Source organism: Caretta caretta, chromosome 4, assembly GCF_965140235.1.
Source record: "Caretta caretta isolate rCarCar2 chromosome 4, rCarCar1.hap1, whole genome shotgun sequence".
Taxonomy (NCBI): domain Eukaryota; kingdom Metazoa; phylum Chordata; order Testudines; family Cheloniidae; genus Caretta; species Caretta caretta.
This window is the reverse complement of record NC_134209.1, coordinates 102264325-102278976: the sequence shown is the minus strand read 5'-3', so window position 1 is coordinate 102278976 and position 14652 is coordinate 102264325. Positions and strand designations below refer to the sequence as shown.

Here is a 14652-nt window from a genome sequence, read left to right as displayed (position 1 = left end):
TCAAGCACAAAGCATGTAAACAAAATGAAAATTTTAGTCAGACTTGAAAATGGAAGGAGTTTTGTTTGTTATATACCCAGAATGAAAGTAATTGTTAATCATCAACAAAAATCCATATTTCCTCACAATGTATTAAGAATTAGCAGCACATTTTCTCTGTCCTGAAAATTTGCGTAAGTATTGCCACAGCCTGTTCCAGTCCCACTCTCTGGACGAACACCAGTCTGTTGTGACTGAATCCAACTGTTGCAACCCACATGATTCTAAGCCCCATAGGTCTGGATAGTGACTAATTACTAGTCCTAGCTCTGGGTCTCTTGAGTAATCCCAGATGCAGACACTAATACCCTTCTTAGGCAGTGGGACCCTGCACTCCAACCACCTAGACCAGAGAACCAGTGACTCAGCACTCCTGAGCCCCGAAGTTGCTTAGACATGCTCTCCCCCACCCCTTTTCATCATCATCCCCAATGTCTACCTGGCTCTGGGAGCTCTAGTTTTCTGGTTACATGTTTCAGAGAGACACTGTGGCAGTACAGCAAGATAACACGTTAGCAAAGGAATTTCTTAAACCACACACACTTTTACTCTTAAAAAGCACTTGAGTTCTAGATCTTAGGAAAATGACAAACTACTGACCAAAATTTCCCTCAGTCTGACTTCACCACATTTGCAGTGTTGGTCCCAGGATATGAGAGAGACAAGGTAGGTGAGGTGATATATTTTATTAGACCAACATTTGTCTAAGCTTTCGAGCTTCACAGAGCTCCTCCTCAGGTCTGGAGAAGGTAACCTTGAATACTCTATTACAGATTCCCAGACACAGTTTCTCCACTACGTGTCAAGTTCCTTCTACAAAACGGATGTTGAAAGCCACATTGAAGGTTTTATTCAAAATGGAAGTTGAAATACAGCATAACATTCAAAAATCATAGGATGGCATAGGCATATATCTCCCAAATTGACAGTTATATACAGACTCACAATAGTGGGGTGAGTCTAAATCTATTTATGGCTATTCTTACTCTTTAAAGAACTATATTTCTTTGTAGACCGAGTACCCAGTGAAGATTCTTTTCTTGTAATGAAACATTGGACGAGTGCAGGATATGACTTTGCAAAAGGCAATCTATTTACAGTCATAAAATGAGAAGACATGTTAAGACACCTGTATCACACAGGAGAAGAACAGAAGCTAACTAATATCCAATATGCTAATTCTTGACCAAAAGTAAACAAGAGTTTTCTATACAGACAGAAAAAAAAAATCAATCAAGAACCATTATTCTGATTACTGGAGCAAAATCAGTGCTGGAGAAGATGATTATTTTGCATAAGTAGCTCTTAAAAGAAAAATGGAGCCAACAAAATCTTGACAAGAGGGTAGGTTTCTATCTGAACCACTATGAGAACATGTCAATAATCTTGAAACAAATTTCCATCAAGCACTGACAACAGAAAAAACATTTTGATGGAAAAATCTTTAGGCATGAAAACATGGCGATCTTCAGCCTTCCTTACTCTCACTTACCCATCTATCCAGTATTCAACATCTAAAATAATCTTCCTCTGCTACCATTTTGGCCACATACAACTAATCACACAAGTCCCTTCACTGTCTCTTTCTGTAAAAAGAAGTCAAACTAAACTGCTTGCCCTCACTTTTAAGTGCACAATTCTGCTCAATCCAACTCATTTTAATCTTTCACCATTTTCCACCTTGTCCGATGCACTCCATCCATTCTTAGTGCCAAGTTTTCCTTTTACCCACTGCTCCAACCAACTTTCACCTACCAGCCATTTGTCATGCTGCTATCTAAAACCTTCAACATCCTAAATCTACCTCTTCAAAACTCCTCAAAGTCCACTTCTTTCAATACTAACCTCTCCTCCTATGCAGTCTACTCCTCCCTTCATCTTACTCCATTTGCTATTTAAATTGCAATTTATGGTTTACTCACTATATAAATTACTCATTTTTATTTAACTCTGTTTGAGGTTTTCCCTACACAGTTTATCATCTTCATGTTCTAGGTTATATTATAAATTCTTCAAAGGATGGACCTTTCTTTTTTTAATTTATATCAACTGCTATGCAAAATTATGGACTAAGAAGTAATGATTTTTTCATAACAAACACTACCCTTTTAAAACAGTCAGAGTGAACGTGTAGTTCAATCTTAGTCTTCGGGGTTTGTTTGTTTTTTAAACTATTTCAATTTTATATCCAGTTGGATCCCCAGTCTTTTCTTCTGGGTTATAGGAAAAGACCTTCCAATCTATAGCGGAGCAACCTTTACTGCTGAATAAAGAAGAGCTTCTGTAGCTTGACAAACACTGGAGCCGAAAGGTCAAGATTCACCAACTTGTAGACACCAGGAACCAGATGGAAACTTGGGCAGGAAATCAAGGAGAATATAAACAAAGAAAGCAAATAGGTGAGAGGGATGACGGAACCAGAGAAAGAAATACATATAATAAGCGATAGGGTTGTGCATTTTTTGTTAAATGATTACTTTAAAATCCACAAATTTAATATTAAACTGTCCTTCTAGTCCAGCCTTCTGTTCCTTGGCAGCAGCCTATGTAGGAGGCTTCAAATGTTAAGTGAAAAAAATCCCCTACATGTACATGCTAAATCAGGCTAGATAGGGAGAAGCAGGGGAACAAGACATTACTTCCTCCTCTCCATGTTTTTCTATGATCTCTTTATGAGAGTTGAATTACTCAAATACCATAAAATATCTTCAGTTTATGCCCTGAAGCAAGAGAACTGATCTTATGTAGTTATTTGAGCAAGATAACATAGCTGTAAATATTATTCTAGTTCATACAAATATCTGTTCCTTTCTGGAATCATATTGAAGTCTTTACTTCAATATTTGTCTACAGCAGTGAATTCCACAGGTGTACATGAACATTCTTGTGTTAAGAACAGGGTGAGGAACTGTTCATGATTTTACACAGCTGTCATATTTCCTTTTATTCTTCTACTTTGCAAGATAAATAATATTGAATTATAAACTCTCCTCACGTGTAAACTAGGGCTGTCAATTAATTACAGTTAACTCAAGCGATTAACTCAAAACAAATTAACTGGACTAAAAAAATAGATTAATCGCAGTTTTAATCACACTGTTAAACAATAACAGAATACCAATTTAAACGTATTATAAAATATTTTGGATGTTTTTCTACATTTTCAAATATATTGATTTCAATTACAACACAGAATACAAAGTGCACAATGCTCACTTTATATTATTTTTACAGTGCGTGCAAATATTTGTAATAAAAAGATAAACAAAAATATTATTTTAATTCACCTCACACAAGTACTGTGGTACAATCTCTATCATGCAAGTGTAACTTACAAATGTAGATTTTTTTTTGTTACATAACTGCCCTCAAAAGCAAAAAAGAGTGTAAAACTTTAGAGCCTACAAGTCCACTCAGTCCTATTTCTTATTCAGCCAATCACTAAGACAAACAAGTGTATTTACATTTATGGGAGATAATGCTGCCCAATTCTTATTTATGTCACCTGAAAGTGAGAACAGGCATTCACATGGCACTTTTGTACCCAGTGTTGCCAGGTATTTACTTGCCAGAAGTGCTAAACATTCATGTGCCCCTTCATGCTTTGGCCACCATTCCAGAGGACATGCTTCCATGCTGATGACACTCGTTAAAAAAATAATGCATTAATTAAATCTGTGACTGAACTCTTAGGGGGAGAATTGTATGTCTCCAGCTCTGTGGTTTTACTCACATTCTGCCGTATATTTCAAGTTACCGCCGTCTCGGATGATGACCCCGCATATGTTGCTCAATTTAAGGACACTTTCATTGCAGATTTTTCAAAACACAAAGAAGATACCAATATTAAATTTCTAAAGATAGCTATACCATGTTAGAGAGCTTATTCCCTCACTCTCCCACTTCCCTGGTAGTTCTCGCATGAACAGAGAGCAACAATACCCGAAGTCCGAATTCAATGTTTATTGTGGTAAACTTCCAGCAAGCTTAAATCCAAGTTCCTTTGTCCTTATTTTTGAATCCTAACTTACTGCCTGTTTGCCCCTAATATATATAGTAATATTCTTAGCTATACCTTAACCAATCATTCTACTGAAATTTACCTAACCAATCCTAACATATTGTAACATGATTAGCTAACCAATTATATCCCACCACCTTAATCAGTTTACACCCAGCAAAATTAATTATACAGCAGACAGAAACAATCACAGAACCAGACAGAGACCATGCAAATAAACATAGCAAAGTGGGAACTATAATGATAAAACAATACTGAAGTGAGGATTTCACATCTATAAAGACATACAGGTTTCCCAGCTGTGTCTATTGATAGGTGAGTTCTTACCAGACAGAAAACTATCAAACTAAATTTCCTTTTACATCTTCTAGATTCTTCCCTTTCTCTGGAGGTAATCGACCGGATCACCTTCCTAACAGCCCCAGATTGCCTTATTTCAATATGACTAGTTTGGAATGTGAGGATGTGACCTTTGGCTTCCCAGCTTATGGCTGCCTCTGCTGCTTGGTCAAAGGCATTAGCCTAAGAACAAGGCCTCAGACTGTCATAGTGAGAGAAGGCCCTTACACAGATTCTTTCTTTTATACCTCTATAACTAGCTAAATGATAAACATATACCTAAATTCTTAAAGTATAGGCCTTTACAGATAGGCTTGAATATCTATATCCTAACACACCACTCGACCCAAGGTTTAAGAATCTGAAATGCCTTTCAAAATCTGAGAGGGACAAGGTGTGGAACGTGCTGTCAGAAGTCTGAAAAGAGCAACGCTCTGATTCAGAATCTACAGAAGCTGAACCACCAAAAAAGAAGATCAATCTTCCGCTGGTAGCATCTGACTCAGATGATGAAAATGGACATGCGTCAGTCCACACTGCTTTGGATCGTTATCGAGCAGAACCCATCATCACCATGGAAGCACGTCCTCCGGAATCGTGGTCAAAGCATACAAATGTTTAGCGTATCTGGCAAGTAAATGTTGCAAAGTCGGCTACAACAGTGCCATGTGAACGCCTGTTCTCACTTTCAGGTGATACCGTAAATTAGTGATTGGCTGAACAAGTAGCACTGAGTGGACTTGTAAGCTCTAAAGTTTTACATTGTTTTATTTTTCAGTGCAGTTATGTAAAAAAAAAATAATAATTCGACATTTGTAAGTTGTATTTTCAGGATAAAAAGACTGCACTATAGTTAGGACCCTATCAAATCATGGCCATGAAAAAAAGTCTCACGGACCATGAAATCTGGTCTTTTGTGTGCTTTTATCCTATACAGATTTCAAGGTGGCTGAGAGTGGCAGCTGTTGACCAGGTACCCAGCTCTGAAGGTGGCGCCCTGCCAGCAGGAGTGCAGAAGTAAGGGTGGCAATACCATACTATTCCACCCTTACTTCTGCGCTGCTGTGCTCCTGGCCAGCAGTCATCACTCTCCAGCTGCCCAGCTCTGAAAGCAACGCCACCACCAGTAGTGCAGAAGTAAGGGTAGCAGTACCACCATCACCACCCCCCCACACACACACACAATAACCTTGTGACCCTCCCACAACTCCTTTTTGGGTCAGAACCCCTACAATTACAACACCGTGAAATTTCAGATGTAAATAACTGAAATTATGACATTTACAAATTTTAAAATCTTATGACTGAAATTGACCAAAATGGACCGTAAATTTTGTGGCCCTAACTATAGTACTTGTATGAGGTGAATTGAAAAATACTATTTATTTTATCTTTTTACAGTGCAAATATTTGTAATAAAAAATACAAAGTGAGCACTGTACACTTTATATTCTGTGTTGTAATTGAAATCAAAATATTTGAAAATGTAGCAAACATCAAAAAATATTTAAATAAATGGTATTCTACTATTAACAGTGCGATTAACACAGATTAATCATGATTTTTTTTTAATCTTGCGACTAATCAGTTTAATCACTTGACAGCCCTAGTATAAACCCAACTCTCTAGCTAGTCTATGTGCAGGTCTCTGGACCTTTTCTGTGTCAGCTATGTCCTTTTGAAAGGTCAAATACCAAAATCTGATTAAACTGTTAAAGATGGCAAAAAACTGACTGATCACTTTCATGTCATTTGCTGTCCCCTCATTAATAAGTCTAGGTACATCTCTAGCTTTTTTGACCATAACTGTTCTGTAATATATAAATAAAATCTAGTTCTTACATAATGCTTTTCATCAATAGCTCTCAAAGCGTTTCACAATCTTTAATGCATTTATCCTCACAACATGCTTGTGAGGTAAGGAAGTACTAATGTTAAGCAGACATGCTCATTAATCTGCCCATAATGACTCCTAGATCTTTTTCCAGCAAGACTCCAACTAATTCTGAATCTAATTAGAGTAAAAAGTTTACATCTTCCAATAGGTATTACTTTTCTACTTTAGCAAGGTAAATTTTAGATTTCCAGGCTATTGCCTGCTCACCCTGTTTCGTTAAATCTTTCTGGAATTCCTCATAACTAGATAATTTCTTACTAACCTAGGTAATTTATCATCAGCAAAATTTTATCAGTTCAGCTATGCACTTCATCCTCCAAGTAACTAAATATACAAAATATATACACTAGGCATGGGCTACTAAAGTTTAAATTAGCAGTACATCTAAAGTACTTAAAGATTTTGTCTAATTTGTTCTTCATTTTTTCTCCTTGTCCTCTTTATCTCTACCTTGCCTAACAGTTTAACTCCATTTTGTTAGCATCCTCATTCTCCTTAGGGAAAGATGAAAAATGCTCAAAGCTTGTCTCCATGGAAAAAACAATGCAGCTCCTGGCAAAGACAGACTATTTCTAATATACAACAACAACTTGATTCATAAATGGTTACCTCAGTTCTAAAAAGTCCTCTTGAGTTAGTGATCTCTTACACATTATTGAACATCTAGTGTCTAAATCTTTCCCCTTCAAATGCAAAGACACTATAACTGGAGTGAAAGACAGTCAGCAGAAGAAGGCCATTTGATATGTGCTCACTGCAATTGGTTTGATCTGGCGCTTTCCTGAAGTCCACACAGAGTATGCAGTTTATTCTAGTAACAGTAGCTGACAAAGTAGTTTGCATTCTGACACTCTTTTCTGTAATTTGTATCACGGCTGGAATCTAATAGTTATGAGCTTAGTGGAAAGGATACTGCTGTAACAGTCACCAAGGCAAAGCTCTATCTGGTATAGGTGTGGGTCTCATGAAAAAAATGGATAAACTTACAGCTAAACATACATTGTACACACAAATACAGTTTGTCTATTTAGTTTTAAAAACATATTGGAGCTATGGGAGACTCAGAAAGGACAAATGGATATCTTCTATATTAATACATAACAAAGATATAACATCCAAATCTTCATAAATCCATATTTACTTGTTACATGCAAACCGTAGTCAAACAAATTCCCCAATGTGCATCCATACACATATTTATAGCTAGGATGCATAAAAAACAAACTGTTCACAAACACTGAATCTTTACCCAAGTCATGCCTCTGTCTTCAGATAAATATTACCTTTGCAATAATGACTAGGTTGGTTGACATCAGAGCTACCTTTTAACATCAACAAAAGACATCTGACCAGAGATGGACTAAAATATAAAAGAGCTTGGATCAAACAAAAACATGGAGTTTTTGAACAAATTGCAAGTTGAGCCCTTTTTCAACAATATACCTTAATCTTCAGTCACGTGGGGAAGGAGAAGGACTCAGGAAGGGTCTAGCAGTTGATATGTTCAATGAAAGATGTGGGAGATTGAATTGAGGATGAGGGATTATTTTGCAATTTTTGGACTGTATCTGATTTGGTAGCTTTTGAGGGTCTACTGGTGACTTGAGCCTCCACGCCACATTCCACTCACTAGCCTCCTTGCCTTTCCAACTCTCCCTTGCAATAAATCCCTCTTACCCTTAAAAAGGAACAGCTATATCTATGCTGAACCCTCAAACTGGCAACTCCATTGAGCTGGGCACATGCTAGGGGCTAGTGAGTCTGGGACACAGTATAATCTGAGTGCTCCAGGATTTGACATGCCCCAAATTGTACTGTGCTTCAGAATGTAAGTAAGTGTGTCATTAAAAGAAAACAACAGTATTTATGCATGACTACCCAAGAGTAAGTACAATAATTTCTTACTCTAAATACAGGAGGAAATTGTGGTATCCCCAATGTCACTGGGGGTAAATGTTGCCTTATAGCAACCAGTGTTTATCAGTGAGGACATGAGATGTCAGTGGAACCACCACATTTCTAGAAAACAAGGTACAGATTGATCTGTGAGCTGTGTCCCTCAAAAGTGCACGGCCCAGATCCACAGTTAATTTGCCACCACAGAACATATTAATTCCTGGTAGATTTCTTTGATGTAGTAACATTTTCAACTTTGAGTCAGTTTCCTGGAATGCTGAACACTTAAAAAAAAAAATGAATTCTGGTGGAAAACGAAGTGCATCAACAAGCAGAACAGTCTCAGCAAACAGACTATACACATTACATAGAGACTTCATGAAGTAGGTTCCTAGAGTAGCCAAGCAAAAAAAAAAAAAAAAAAAAGCCACACGCACACACTTCCCACCTCAAAATCACTTTAAGACTGAAAGAAGACAGTTACAAGCTAGACTAGATCTAAAGCATTCAAAACAACTAAAAAGTTACAAGTCATCCAACTTCTTTACATTAGCTACAACATGCATGTTCTGAGAATTCAGTCACATTAGTTATGTATCTTACTTCTGTAAACTCCGGTTTACAAAGTGGTTGTGTAACAGCCATGACATGCATTTGCTTAGTTAATTTTAATTTCAAACTTCTTAAAAAGAAACTAACATGATTTACAGTGCAGAGTGCTTAACTTTTGAAGAAGTGGACACTTAATTCTGCTGTATTGTCTGTGTGTTCAGATAATTTGTGTGTATCTGTTGTGATATAGCTTCCTGTCACTATTTTTTGTGAGAAAAGGCAAAAAGAAAGTAACTTATCCAGGATGCCATTGAAAGAAAATAGTCTATTTCTGTTGATCACTCAGTGGATTTCTTGATTAAGACAGCAAAATATTACTAAAGCTGTGACAGTGGCACATAGAAGCAGAAAGTTTCACCATAAACAAATTGAAAATCAGCTTATGTCATCACATCAACACCGGTGATCATTATTCATATAGGACACTTCATTCTGCGGTGAGAAAGTATCAATTAGCATCATACACTAATGTTTTCCAGATAAGATGACTGGGTTTGCAGAGAAGAACATAAAATGATGAGAGAAGTAGTTATATATCAAAGTCATGATTCCTAAACTTTTATACAAATGTACTTTTATCAAGGATTTCTAGTAACAATAAAAACTACAAATGCGAAGTTCAAACACTGGCACATTTCACCAGAAATTTAAGATTAAAATATTGCTTTATATATATTGCACTGTTCTATATATATAGAACTATACATTGCTATTTAACAACCTGGGGACCAACAAAAACCCAGATGTGTTAACTCCACAGTTGTTCATAGGTACAGTTTTAGTATATGGAGCTTTGCGTAAAGAAGGTCAATTTGTTTTGTTTAAATCAGATTATTTCATCACTGTTCTTACATTTGAAATCACAGCATGGAAAAATTCATCTATACCTGTTCGACACTAGTGATTTTGTTAAATATTATATTATCAGAGCAGAACCCTGCAGAAGACCAATATTTCATTTTTAGTTTTGGTGGAAGAGGAAGCAAATTCATCAGGTCAGTTAATCCTACAAAAAGGCAGAAAAGTCTCTTCTAGAGCAGTGGTTCTCAAAGCCAGTCCACCGCTTATTCAGGGAAAGCCCCTGGCCTGCCGGACCGGTTTGTTTACCTGCCGCGTCCGCAGGTTCGGTTGATAGCGGCTCCCACTGGTTGCGGTTTGCCGCTCCAGGCCAATGGGGGCTGCGGGAAGCAGCGTGGGACAAGGGACGTGCTGGCCGCCCTTCCTGCAGCCCCTATTGGTTGGAGAGGTGAACCATGGGCAGTGGGAGCCACGATCGGCCGAACCTGCGGAAGTAGCAGGTAAACAAACCGGTCCAGCATGCCAGGGGCTTTCCCTGAACAAGCGGCGGACCGGCTTTGAGAACCACTGTTCTAGAGGGTATTCAAGAATAACCCAAGTGAATCAGTTTCTTAAGAAAAGCTGCAAAGCAGCTACCAGGATTTCATATTCCCATAGTATCTTGGAGGCTACCACCAATAATTTGTTTCCTTCTTAGTAATATCCTGTTCCTTTCCTCCTTTTATGTGCAGCTTCCTAAAATATTACTGTATAGCTATTGTATGGATAGCTCATTTTCTTAATTATATATTTGTTTATTCACAGATTCACAAGTTAGCCATTTACTATCTGCTTTGGAAATTCATCTGAAAACTTTCACTACAGAAAGATTAAAGACAGAGGCCTCAATTTAGTATGATACTCAGGAAAATGCCTAACTTTCAGCATGTGAGTAGGCCCATTATCTCTAAGATCATGAGTTGTGCCACTGAAGTCGAGCACATGCTTAAGAACCTTGTTGAATCAAGCCAAGAATCAAGGGGGAAAAAGTGCTTCCTCATACAGTGAAAAACATGAAGTAATCAAAACATTTATTCAAGTAGCAAGAGGTGTAATTCTATTTGTGAGTTGCTGCATTATACTGAAGATTATATTTTGTGGACAGGAATATAACACTTCTGGTAAACAGGTGTGCCATTCATTATTATCTTCTGTGCTTCTAGTATTTAGTGTATTGATCACTCTGTCAGAGTACTTTACTCAGAAATAAAAGGAAGGAAACCTAAAGCAAAAGGAATAATGCAGCTGTATTTCCCACAGTGTTTCCTATTAGAATATGTATATTAGGTGTAAATTAGAGGTATATTTAGAATAATATTTGTTTCTTAAAATCACCAATCAGTAGCACAGAATCAACACACAAGTCTCCCAATCATTCTATAGTTTGTGTGTGTTTGTGTGTGTGTGTATTTGGTAAATAAAACAATATGACTGTCCATTTGTAGTTTTATTTCGTTTTATGGTTGAGATATCTACCAGTCTATAGGCTATTAAGGTATATTTGTGCCCATCCACAATATTAGAGGCAATTCATTAGACTCCTCAGTACAGGTTTCCCTTGATTCAACAAGTTTCTTAAACGTGTGCATGACTTCAGTGGGACAACTCACGTTCTTGAAGATAATGGGACTACTCACATGCTGAAAGTCAGGCATTTGCTTGAGTATCATACTAAATTGAGGCCTCTGTCCTCAACCTTTCTGTAGTGAAAGTCGTCAGATGAATTTCCAAAGCAGATAGAAAATGGCTAACTTGTGAATCTGTGAATAAACAAATATATAGTGAAGAAAATTAGCTATCCATACAATAACTGTACAGTAATCATTTTAGCAAGCTGTATATAAAAGTAGGAAAGGAACAGAATACTACCAAGAAAGAAACAAATGATTGGTGATAGCCTCCAAGATACTATGGGCATACTACATCCTGGTAGCCACTTTGTAGCTTTTCTTAAGAAACTCATTCACCTGGTTATACTTGAATAAATGTTTTGATTACTTCATGTTTTTCACTGTATGAGGAAGCACTTTTTTGTGCAATATATTATGTATATGACTGTTATTTCATCTATAGCAATGAAAGATTTGAACAATAATTGAATGAAAAAGGCAGCTCTAGCCCAACACAAGCTAGTGCACTTAATATTAATAAAACTGACATTTTTGCTACAAAAACTATTATACAAAAAGTCAAACAGAAAAATTAAGTTGACTGCACAGCATAAATCATGCATAACTAAGTTAACATAAAGCAAATTAATATGTAACTTTAAGGGTGTGTTACTTAGAGTTGCTAGAGATCATACATATCTGAGGTTTCTTAGTGTTCTGTGCAGCTAGAAAGAAACCAGTTGGATGCCTGTATTTTGTTTACAATTTTAGTAAAGTAAACCAATCTTTTAAATGACAACATCCTGACTACACAGCTGGTTTAACAGAATGTTCCTGATTCAATTTAAAAAGGAGTAATGCCTAAAAGTGCTGGCACAGAGACAGCTTCCTGAATCTAGGCCATACGAATGTCACTTCATTGTTGTGAGTGAAAAAAAAAGCTCAGCTATAATCAGACCTTAGCCAGCACTGCAACATTTTGCCAGCTAAGCAAGCCATTAAAACCCCAATGATGGAGTTCAGCTGGGTTTCTACTATATATTCATCACCAACAAATATTTACAATTGATGTATTGCACATATCTGAGATTTTTAATATACTGAATCCTTCCGAAGAGAAATTAGGAGTTTCCCTAATGTAAACTTTGTACTAAAAAAAAAAAAAAAAAAAACCTCATTTGTAAAAATGTTTTAAGAGAAATATTTATCTGAAAACCACATTTTGATATACTGTATTGCATATATACTCATCCTATACGTGTGTGTGTGTGTGTGTGTGTGTGCGTGCGCGATGTTCTGTACATATTGCATCACCTAAATGGAATATTTTTGACAACAAAAATAACTTAGTTTTCCCGTTCAGCTCAAGTCACTGGGCTATCAATATGAATTACAGTACCTAACACAGAAAGCACTACAGCCTTCCTTTAAGGTCTGCTCACAGCCATTATGCACAATAGATGATGATAGAATGTGACTAGCAAGCACTGAGAACATCCTGAAAAATGTCTACTATGCACACAGTTATATCATAGTGTCAATTTTCACAAAATCTGGTGAGAAGGACTAATATGATTATTAAAAGCCAGCTGAACACTGGAAATTCATGATTAACCAGAAGATCCCCTAATACCTAGGTACAATGTGGTGAAGAAAGAGTCAGTAAGGTGTTTCACTGTCATGCTTACGTAATAGAGGACATAATGGAAATACTGTAATACCATACAGAACCCTCGCTCATATGACAATTACTTTTATTATATCTGTGTGTCACAACTAATTTTTATAACCTAGAATGTACCTTCATTTCCTTTTTTTAATATTTTACAGCAGTCTTTTTGTGATCAAATCCTAGACTATTTCAGTTTCCAAGCAATATACAGTTTTCAAATAATTTTAAGCATTTTTAAAGCTACCATTTTTGTATTACACCCTGGATTTATACTCTGAATGGGAAAAAGTCCATTTTCTGTCATATATTTACAAACTAAAATATAGTTAAATCAAGAGCACTGACAACTGTAAAGATTTCTTTTCAAGCTCTAATTTGGAACATTTTCAGCCCAACTTTTTAAATACAAAATATAAACACACACAGTTTTTGCTTTGCAGCTAAACAAGTATACAGGGTCTAATTTCAAGAGCTTTATTTGCTACTTTTAAAAAATTATGGTTAAAAGTTGAAATTTTAGAAATGGTTAGTCCATAATATGGACTGAAGCCTTTGATATTAACACCATGTATGTCTTGTAAGCTATTCCAAGACATGTTCAATGTCCCCTTATGAGTATTTCTACTGGGTAATTCTAACCTGTTTAATAATGCCTCCAAGACACAGATATACATGATGCACCATAAAGATGATGATCTTTCAGGTCAAAGATCTAAGCAGCAGTGTTTTAAGGTTATACCTTGGTGGGTGGAGGCTCAACACATTTCAGCATGCCTCAAAACAATCCTTAAATTAACCAAATATTGCTTAAAATGGAGATGTCAGAGGTCACTCTTAAAATCCCCTATGGGCCTTTTAAACAATTACAGGTACAGAAGGAAATTAAGCACACAGAATATAAAATATTTAGGTCAAAATTTAAAAAAACACTTCACATTTCTCAGTTTAGTCCGTTCTGCCATTCTGAATTTATCTGGCTGTGACTATGGTATTACAGCCTATGTACCACAGGACACAAAAACTCCCTGACTTGAGATCCCTGCATTAACTATGAGAAATTGGAAGTGAGTTGAGGACAGAGTGGCAATCTTAATAGAGATCATCCTTGTTTTTGTCGGCTCCGTTCAGACATGAAAGCTCCATAAAAATGCAGGTTGGGGCATTTAGAGCAAAAATAGTTTGAGATCTAGTTTCCTGAAAATAAAAAAATATTAGTTTCCCATCTCAAACATAAGCATATTAATGAACAGAAAAAGTTATGCCCACTATATTATTCACAATCTGCACAGTTGATTTTGCTTCAAAAGAACATTATGTGCTGACAGAACTATGGAATAGTACTGGTGTCAGATAAATAACAAATAGACCCTGGTCTCTGCAGTTTTCTTAGCCAGCAAAGGTAGCAAAGAACTTAGAATGAAACCAATATTATCCAGGAAATTAAAGAATGACTTCTCCTTACTTGAGAACTGGGAAGCAGATAGAGCAGTTTTCTGGTCACTGAATGTATATACCAGGTTTTAAATCACACTGTATTAATCTACTGGTTCCTGCAAAAAATACTATTTTTAACTAGCTTAAAATTTTACAGATCAGCATGCAAAATGAAAACTATCAAGATCTTATTCTCTCAGTGAAGAAAATATACTTACTGCTACTGCTCCAGGACTTTAAAAGGGACTTTATGTTAATTTCAAAAAACACAGAATCCTGTAAACTCAACATTATG

At 36.5% G+C, this 14652-nt stretch overlaps 1 protein-coding gene across 12 annotated transcripts in view; it reads right to left on the bottom strand.

Annotated features, from left to right (window-relative positions):
- The window catches only part of FRYL (FRY like transcription coactivator), a 415631-nt gene that overhangs the window by 310767 nt on the left and 90212 nt on the right, over positions 1-14652 (bottom strand). Inside the window, exon 1 of one of the 12 annotated variants that reach the window (XM_075127934.1) lies at positions 14576-14592. The exons of the other annotated variants lie outside the window; for them this stretch is intronic. The gene's annotated coding sequence lies outside the window, so the exon portion shown is untranslated. Of the gene's footprint in view, positions 1-14575; positions 14593-14652 lie in introns of those variants that run through there. 12 annotated transcript variants of the gene reach the window in all.